The following is a 7418-nucleotide window of genomic DNA, read 5'->3' as shown; positions in this document are numbered from 1 at the left end:
TTCCAAAAACAACTCGAAAGAAGTCAGTTTGTTGTTATTAGAATGAGCATTTACACATAGAATACCCAGAATTCAGTTCTTAAGGACCCAAAAAAAAAAGGAATTTGTGACATTATATACAGAAGACTAAAACCAATCAAACCTCATAAACCATCTATTCATGGACCAAACCAACCCCACATTAAGAGAAATCAGTGGCCAACATCAGAGAAAATATATGCCTCCAGATAAATATAACTGACTTGGAATAGCAATAATATATTATAAAAGCTTGGAACTATAAACAACCGTGAAAATATGATTAATCTTGATGGGGTTCCTGCAGGGGAGGGGCAGCAAATTGGGCATTTCCTGGCCGGGCTACAACAACATTATCATCTGCAAACAAAGCTTTGATGAAACTGGGAGTCTTGAGGGGTCGCCGACCTGTCATTCGGGGATAAACATCTTCGAGGTAATAATAAGCATGGCCTGCTATCACCCCCTGGAACAAAGCATATAAATCAGATCAAAACACCTCCACTAGAATAGAAAATTATCAATATTTAGTTTAGTACTACACTAGCTGATCATTTCTTAGGAGCTGTGCTTACTGCTTCTTCACAGGGCTGTAGTGGTTCACACATTTACCATACAAACAGAGATGTTCCATGGCTCGTTCGTCTGAATCTGTGAGTTCTACTTCAGATTTTGCTTCTTGCCAATTTATGGATTCACTGAAATCAGATTTCTGGCAAAGTGTTTATTCAATTTATGCATTTACTTCCTATCAAATTGGTATCACAGCACCTTGGGCGGAAAGATTTGTCGTCTTCACTGATTTTTGTTGTTGGAGCCTAGATCCAAGTTAATGTCAGCAAAGAAGATGGATGTGTTGGAAGGCAAGATGGAACAACTCAAGGCCAGAGTTGAAGAAAAGCATTCCGGGGTAGAGAGAAGACTCTCGGTCATCGAGAATCGTTTTGGAAACTTTGAAGATATGATGAAAAAGATGCTTAAGATGTAGTCGAAAGCAACCTCAAGGACCACGGAGGGGGGGGGGGGGGGGGGCTGAGGGGGGGGGGGGGGGGGGGGGGGGCTCTAAATATAGGTGGATTGGGGTTACAGATGAAAAGAAAACGGGAAAGGGGGAGGCCGAACCCTTTGAGAGACCACCCAGGCATGGTGGGAGGGGGACCGAAGGAGGCAGTGGTTGGGTCAAACCATGGGGTCCAAATCAGTGAGAGAGGCTAGGTATCTGATCTATCATGGGAGGGATTTAAGGATTATTTGTTGAAATGTTTATGAGCAATTAATGAAGGAGACCTCCACGAGCAGTTCTATGCTTTAACTCAGGAGAAGACAATCATGGAATAAATAGAGAAGTTCGAACTATTATGAAGGACCTTAGGGGAGATATCCTAGCAGAGCTCAGGTGTTGAGGCCTCGAGGGCTGAAGGAGATGATGGAGCTAGCTCAGAGAATAGAAGAAAAACATAAAAGGAAGAAAGCCAGTCGGAGCAAAATAATGGGAGGAGCATACTGGAGAACCCTACCACTTTGGCATTGAGGACCCAGACTACGTCATTCCAGAGGGAAGCACTGAAGGGGAGGGACACTGGAGTCCATTATGGGAGAAATTTCAGCGGTCTCAGAGATGCGGAGGTGCAAAAGAGGTGGGCAAAATGATTATGCTTCAAGTGTGTTACACCGAGATATAGGTGCAAGGATCAATCCCTTCAGGTCTTGATTGTCTGCGAGGGAGAAGAGGAGAGCAGGGACAAGTTGGAGGAGGTTGTGGAGGAAACAACCCATTTCTACTTAGAAATGGTAGAGGAATCCCTAAACTCCATTCTGGGATTCACTCGAAATCACACTATGAAGATCAAAAGTGAGATAGCAGGCAAGGAAATTGTGGTATTGATAGAAAGTTCGGCTACCCACAATTTCCTCTCTAACCAAATCGTGGACCAATTGGAGGTGATGATGGGTACCATAAAGGTAGATACATGCATAAGAGTGTTTATTTGTGGTGGGTGGGTGTGTGTGTGTGTGTGTGTGTGGGGGGGGGGTGGGGGGGGTGTGGGGGGGGGGGGGGGGGGGGGGGGGGTTCTAACCTTATAGGGGGTCCAAGTGAGGGATTACTTCCTTCCATTGGAGTTAGGCAGCACTGATATCATCCTGGATGAAATGACTGTAGACCTCGGGAGATGAACTGGGGAGCAATGTCGATGGTGGAGAGAAGGATAGTGGTGATCAGGAGAGATGCAGGGCTATCCAAAGCTATGGTGAGAATCATATAAGAGGGGGAGTATTTCTGGTGAAGTTGCAGCACTTGGAGGGGATCAGGTTGGAGCAGGGGACATCCCCTTATCAATACAGCCATTGATACATCATATTAGTGAGAACTTTCAGCCACCTCAAGGATTGTCACCACTAAGGAAGCAGGAGCACGCCATCATCTTAAGAGAAGGGGTGCCACTGATTAGTGTTAGACCCTACCGATATCCCTAGATCAAGAAGGATGAGATTAAGATACTGATTTAAGACATGTTGGAGGTCGGGATCATCAGACTGAGCGTGAGTCCTTTTTCTAGCCCAGCCTTGCTGGTCAAGAAGGATAGAAGCTGGATAACTTGTGTGGACTATAGGGCCCTGATTAAAGAGACAGTGCCTTATAAGTTTTCTATTCCAGTGATTGATGAGTTACTAAACGAGCTATATGGAGCTATGGTGCTCACAAAAATGGATCTGAAATTCGGGTACTATCAGATCAGGATAAGAGGGGAGGATGCCCCAAAGATATCATTCAGGACACATGAGGGTTACTATGAGTTATTTTGTTTTGGAGACACCTCGACTATAGACTAAGTGGCTGGCATGGGCAGATTACTAATACAACACTCCCTATCATTAGGCTTCAAGAATGACTCCTTTCAAAGTGAAGTACCGGAGGGACTCACCTCACTTGATGCATTTTGGGCAGAGTAGCACGCCAGTCTCATCAGTTGAACAGTACTTTGAGGAGAGGGATAGGGTATTGGCATAGTTAAAAAAGCATATGTTGAGGGCTCACCAGATCATGAAGAAGCAGGCTAATGGGCACAAGAAAGACATGCAATTTGAGCTAGGTGATAGGGTATACTTGAAGCTTCGTCCTTATAGAAAAAGGATGATAGCTAATAGGGAGAAACGAGGAGGTGGTCTCAAGGTACTTTGGCCCCTATGAGATACTGAAGAAGTTGGAGCAGTGACTTACAGATTGAAGTTTCCCCCGACCACAACTGTATATCTGGTGTTCCACGTGTCATAGTTGAGGAGAGCTATCAGTGATTATACATCAAGTCTAGAGTTACCAGTGACACTGACTAAGGATTTGGAGGTGGTGTTGAAATCATTGGAGCTAAAAGGGGCACGAAGGGGAAAGGGAGGGATCAAGTAAGTGTTGAGTCAATCATTCAATAGAAGAACATACGCGAATACGACCCCACTTGGGAGCATTATGAGAGGATAAAGTAGCAGTTGCCATCTTTTCACCTTGAGGACAAGGCGAGTCTTTGGGAGGGGGTATTGTTGAACTGATCCTCACTGGACCAATCATTCGGCCGATCCATCCTGGACTGGCCAGGGTTTAAACCCGATGGAAGCCAAGAAGACAATGAACATAAGAGAGGGGCAAATCTCATCCCCTTTAGAGTGGAGCCCACAGCATAAATTTGAACAGGGAGGGGTGGTCTAAAGGGAAAAGGCAAGGGGCAATTTTGGGATTTGGTAATTGTATGCTAAATATAGTTTCTCCTAGGGTTCAATTTTTAGGGCATGCTTGTATTTGCTAAAAGGGGAATTTGGTTTAGATTGTGAGAGCTCTAACAGTGTCTAGGGTTTGTGGAGAGCCGGATCTTCCTCTCCAATTGTATCTTGTCTTTTTTTCAAAATAATTTCAATCTATAAGTGTTTGTGCGAGTTCTACTTTAGATTTTGCCTCCTGCCAATTTCTGGATTGGTTGATATCAGACTTTTAGCAAGGTATTTTTTCAATTTCTGCATCTACTTAATATCAAAGTGTTTGTAACACTAAAAAATATTAATACCTCCTTACATTTAACTAAATGACAACAACAACAACATCAAATCTTTATCTACTACCTAGGGTCAGCTTCATGAATCTTTTATCTCCATTTTATCTTGTTAAGAGTCAAATTCTCATTTAAATCTAATAAAAAAAGTTATTTCTAATATTTTCTAACCAAATCTTTTTAAATCTGCCTTTATCTTTCTTAACATAGGCTAATATGTCTACTCTCCTAACCGAGTCATTAAAAGGAAGACATTTTATGTGACCAAACCATCTAAGGCGACTCTCTGTCTCTCTCTCTAATATTATATGCCGTCGGAGCTGAGCCAACCATTTCATGTATATACTCCTTCCGCATTTTGCCTCTACTAGTGAAGGAACTCATCCACCTGAGCAACCTTATTTCTACAACATTTAACTTAATTTTATGGTTCTCTTTTAATAGCCAATATTCCACACCATAAAGCATTGCAGGTCTCACCACCATCTTATATAATTTTCCCTTAAGTTTGAGGGTACTTTTCTATCACACAACATGACTGATGCATTCCTCCACTTCAACTATCCAACTTAAACTCTACTAATAACATCCTCATTTATTTCACCATCACTATGAACAATAGACCCAAGATATCTAAAATGTGTTATCTTATTAATGACTTGATCGCCCAAAGTCACAATCACCCCACTAGATCTATTACTATTAAAATCACTCTATATATTCGGCTTTAGATCTACTCAAACGAAAAATTTTAGACTCTAAAGTTGACCTCCATAATTCAAATTTATCTTGAACTCCATCTCCAGTCTTATCAACAAGAAGAATTTCATCAACAAAAAACATACACCAAAGTAACTCCTCTTGCAAATGTCTAGTAGGAACATCCATGACTAGAGCGAAAAGGTATGGGCTTAATCATTGCTTTTAAAAATGTGTTTTCTATATTCAAACAACTAAATAAGCTCTTAGAAGGAAAACAAAACTGCAGTTACGCCGCCTTGTGTGCTGAAAACTTGGTTAGATACCTGTTTTAAAATAAAACAGGTTTTCAACTCATATTAAGTAATACGCGCAGCTACAAAGTCAGATTTACTGGTCATATTCCGATTTGCAAAACTGTCCCGAAGGGCATTAATTGGCACTTTCTAATATTTTTCCTCGTACTCAGCTATTTAATTATCTGTTTTGCTAGTATTATTTTCTAGAGTATTGTTGCAGTTTCTGAATTTGTTTGTCCAACTTAGCTGTTTAGTCCCTCCAATAATCGGTGCTTAAAGACTTTGCATTTATGAGTATAAGACTGCGGGGTCTATAGACAAATTTCCGACATATTCATCCAGCAAAAAATCAATTATTTATTTTTGTATCTTTTTCATAATAATTAATTTTGGCTTGGTGTTTGCTGCACATTGTTATTTTAAAAGGCTCCAGAGTCCAGATAAAGAGCTAAAAAAAGTCAAAGAAGAATTTCAACGGAATAACATAGTAATTCGTGTAGTAAAACTTTTGGAAATACAACCACATAAAGAGAACACACCATTATCTGGTTTTTATTTCTTTTCTTTCATTGTTTTAGAATCGCTTCGCTGCTCTCTCGAAGTTAAAGCAATACAGATTAGAAAGCTAGAGTTTGCTCATTTTCTCATTTTAGTTTTCTGATATACATTCCTCATCATCATCAAGAAAGGAATTCCTACGGATTTCTACCAACGGAATATACCCTTAATTTCAATGCAAGGTAAGTGGGCAACAAGGAAACCAAAATCAATTTCAATATTGCCATCAGGGGCAGGCAGACAATCAGCTACCTATCAGCAATTAACTGGATCTGAAAATAACTTTGAGTTTACATGAAAAATCAAGATAGAGCAAAGGATTTAGTACACATAACAAAGAAGTTCCTTCACATTGATAGTTTATTATATTGATCATTCTATCAGCAAATGCAGAATAGGCAAATTATTTCTATTTAACATTTTCATAACTAAGAAAGGCAGCCAACGTACCAAAAGATCAACCCATGTGCTGGTTCCAACAAGAATAGAGAAAACCAGAAGGACCTGTATAGAAAGGGTAGGCAACCAAATAAATACGCAGTCAACATTTATGTAACGTAGAAAAAATATAGTAAGAGCTCACTCAGTTCAACAATACAACTCAAATATTTTTGAAAACTAATAGATCCGCACCTTAAATTTCCATTACTCTAAAAATATAAACTAGCAAGGCACTAGTCATTCTATTAGAGATCCTTAAAGCCTATAGAATATTACACACCGTGAAAAAAATTCAGAGTATTCATGTTTCTAAGGCATTAGGGTATCAATACACTTTCAAAACTTCATCTAAAAAAAATTATACAGTGGCTCCTTCTACCTGACCTTCTTCTACCTTTTCACTAGCAGCATCAAATAAACAAAAGATTAATCATTTGCATAGCTACTCAAAATGAAAATTCAATTACCTCCATCCTTGCTAATATTCTAAATTATATGAATGCCTAATCTCCTAAGATCTAGATAGATGCATTACACTATTCAATTCAAGAGATAACCCTGACCTCACTCAATCTCCATTCAAGTAGTCAAGCCATAAAAAAATATGTTTGTCCAACACAAATCAAAGTTCGTGTTTGTAACCATTTTGAAGATAATACTCATGTTTCTAAGGTGAAAGACTTGACAGGTGAGAATTGAAGACACAAGGACTTCAATTAATTGGGGAAAATATATGTTGAAGCTAAAGCATGCAAGTCTCAAAGGATATAGCCCCTACGCTAATAGGTCCATTTTCTTCTTTGATTCTAAAATTTTGTGGACAGGTTTTGTAAGTCTATGGCACTTTTATCCAATTTGCAAAGAAGGCTGAGTTAGGGGTGTAAACAAGTCTGGTCGAGTCGAGTAGTGGTGTTGTCAATCAGAAAGCTGGCTCGAACTCGAACTCGAATTGAACCAAAAAAATGAACTCGAAGTCGACTCATCCTTTAACTCGCCAGCTCAAGAGCTCGACTCGAGCTCCTGGGAGCACTCGGGAAGCACAGCGGGCGTCACTGTGGAGAAGAAGAATATTAATATTTTCCACACAGAATAGCATTTTTATGATACAATCAGACAGGTCCAGGACCGGTCCAGCCGGCCCAAAGAATGGGTCAGCTCCTGCATTACAGCAGGCGTCAGCTTGCTGGTTCGCAGGCTGTTAAGCCACTTTCCTTTTTTTCAAATTAATGCAAATTGCTTGAGGTTTGTTTAGTTATTTGGTGTTAGTTTTGTATTTTCTTTAAGTAGGAGTTGTACTAGGGTTAGGGTATCTTTTTGCGGCTAATTTTCTGAGTGCTTTGGTGTTCTTGGGCTCTAGCGGTGTCTA

General features: G+C 40.1%; 1 long non-coding RNA gene across 1 annotated transcript; it reads right to left on the bottom strand.

Moving 5' to 3' along the window:
- Positions 1 to 6129, bottom strand: LOC114578672. Its single transcript, XR_003699653.1, has 2 exons — positions 6062 to 6129; positions 1 to 484 (listed from the first exon to the last, which is right to left on the bottom strand). It is a non-coding gene; the product is annotated as an uncharacterized LOC114578672 (long non-coding RNA).
- Positions 6130 to 7418: the final 1289 nt, after the last annotated feature.

Source organism: Dendrobium catenatum, unplaced genomic scaffold (assembly GCF_001605985.2).
Source record: "Dendrobium catenatum unplaced genomic scaffold, ASM160598v2 original_scaffold_112318, whole genome shotgun sequence".
Taxonomy (NCBI): domain Eukaryota; kingdom Viridiplantae; phylum Streptophyta; class Magnoliopsida; order Asparagales; family Orchidaceae; genus Dendrobium; species Dendrobium catenatum.
Note: the sequence above shows the minus strand (reverse complement) of the source record. Positions and strands in the feature narration are given on the sequence as shown.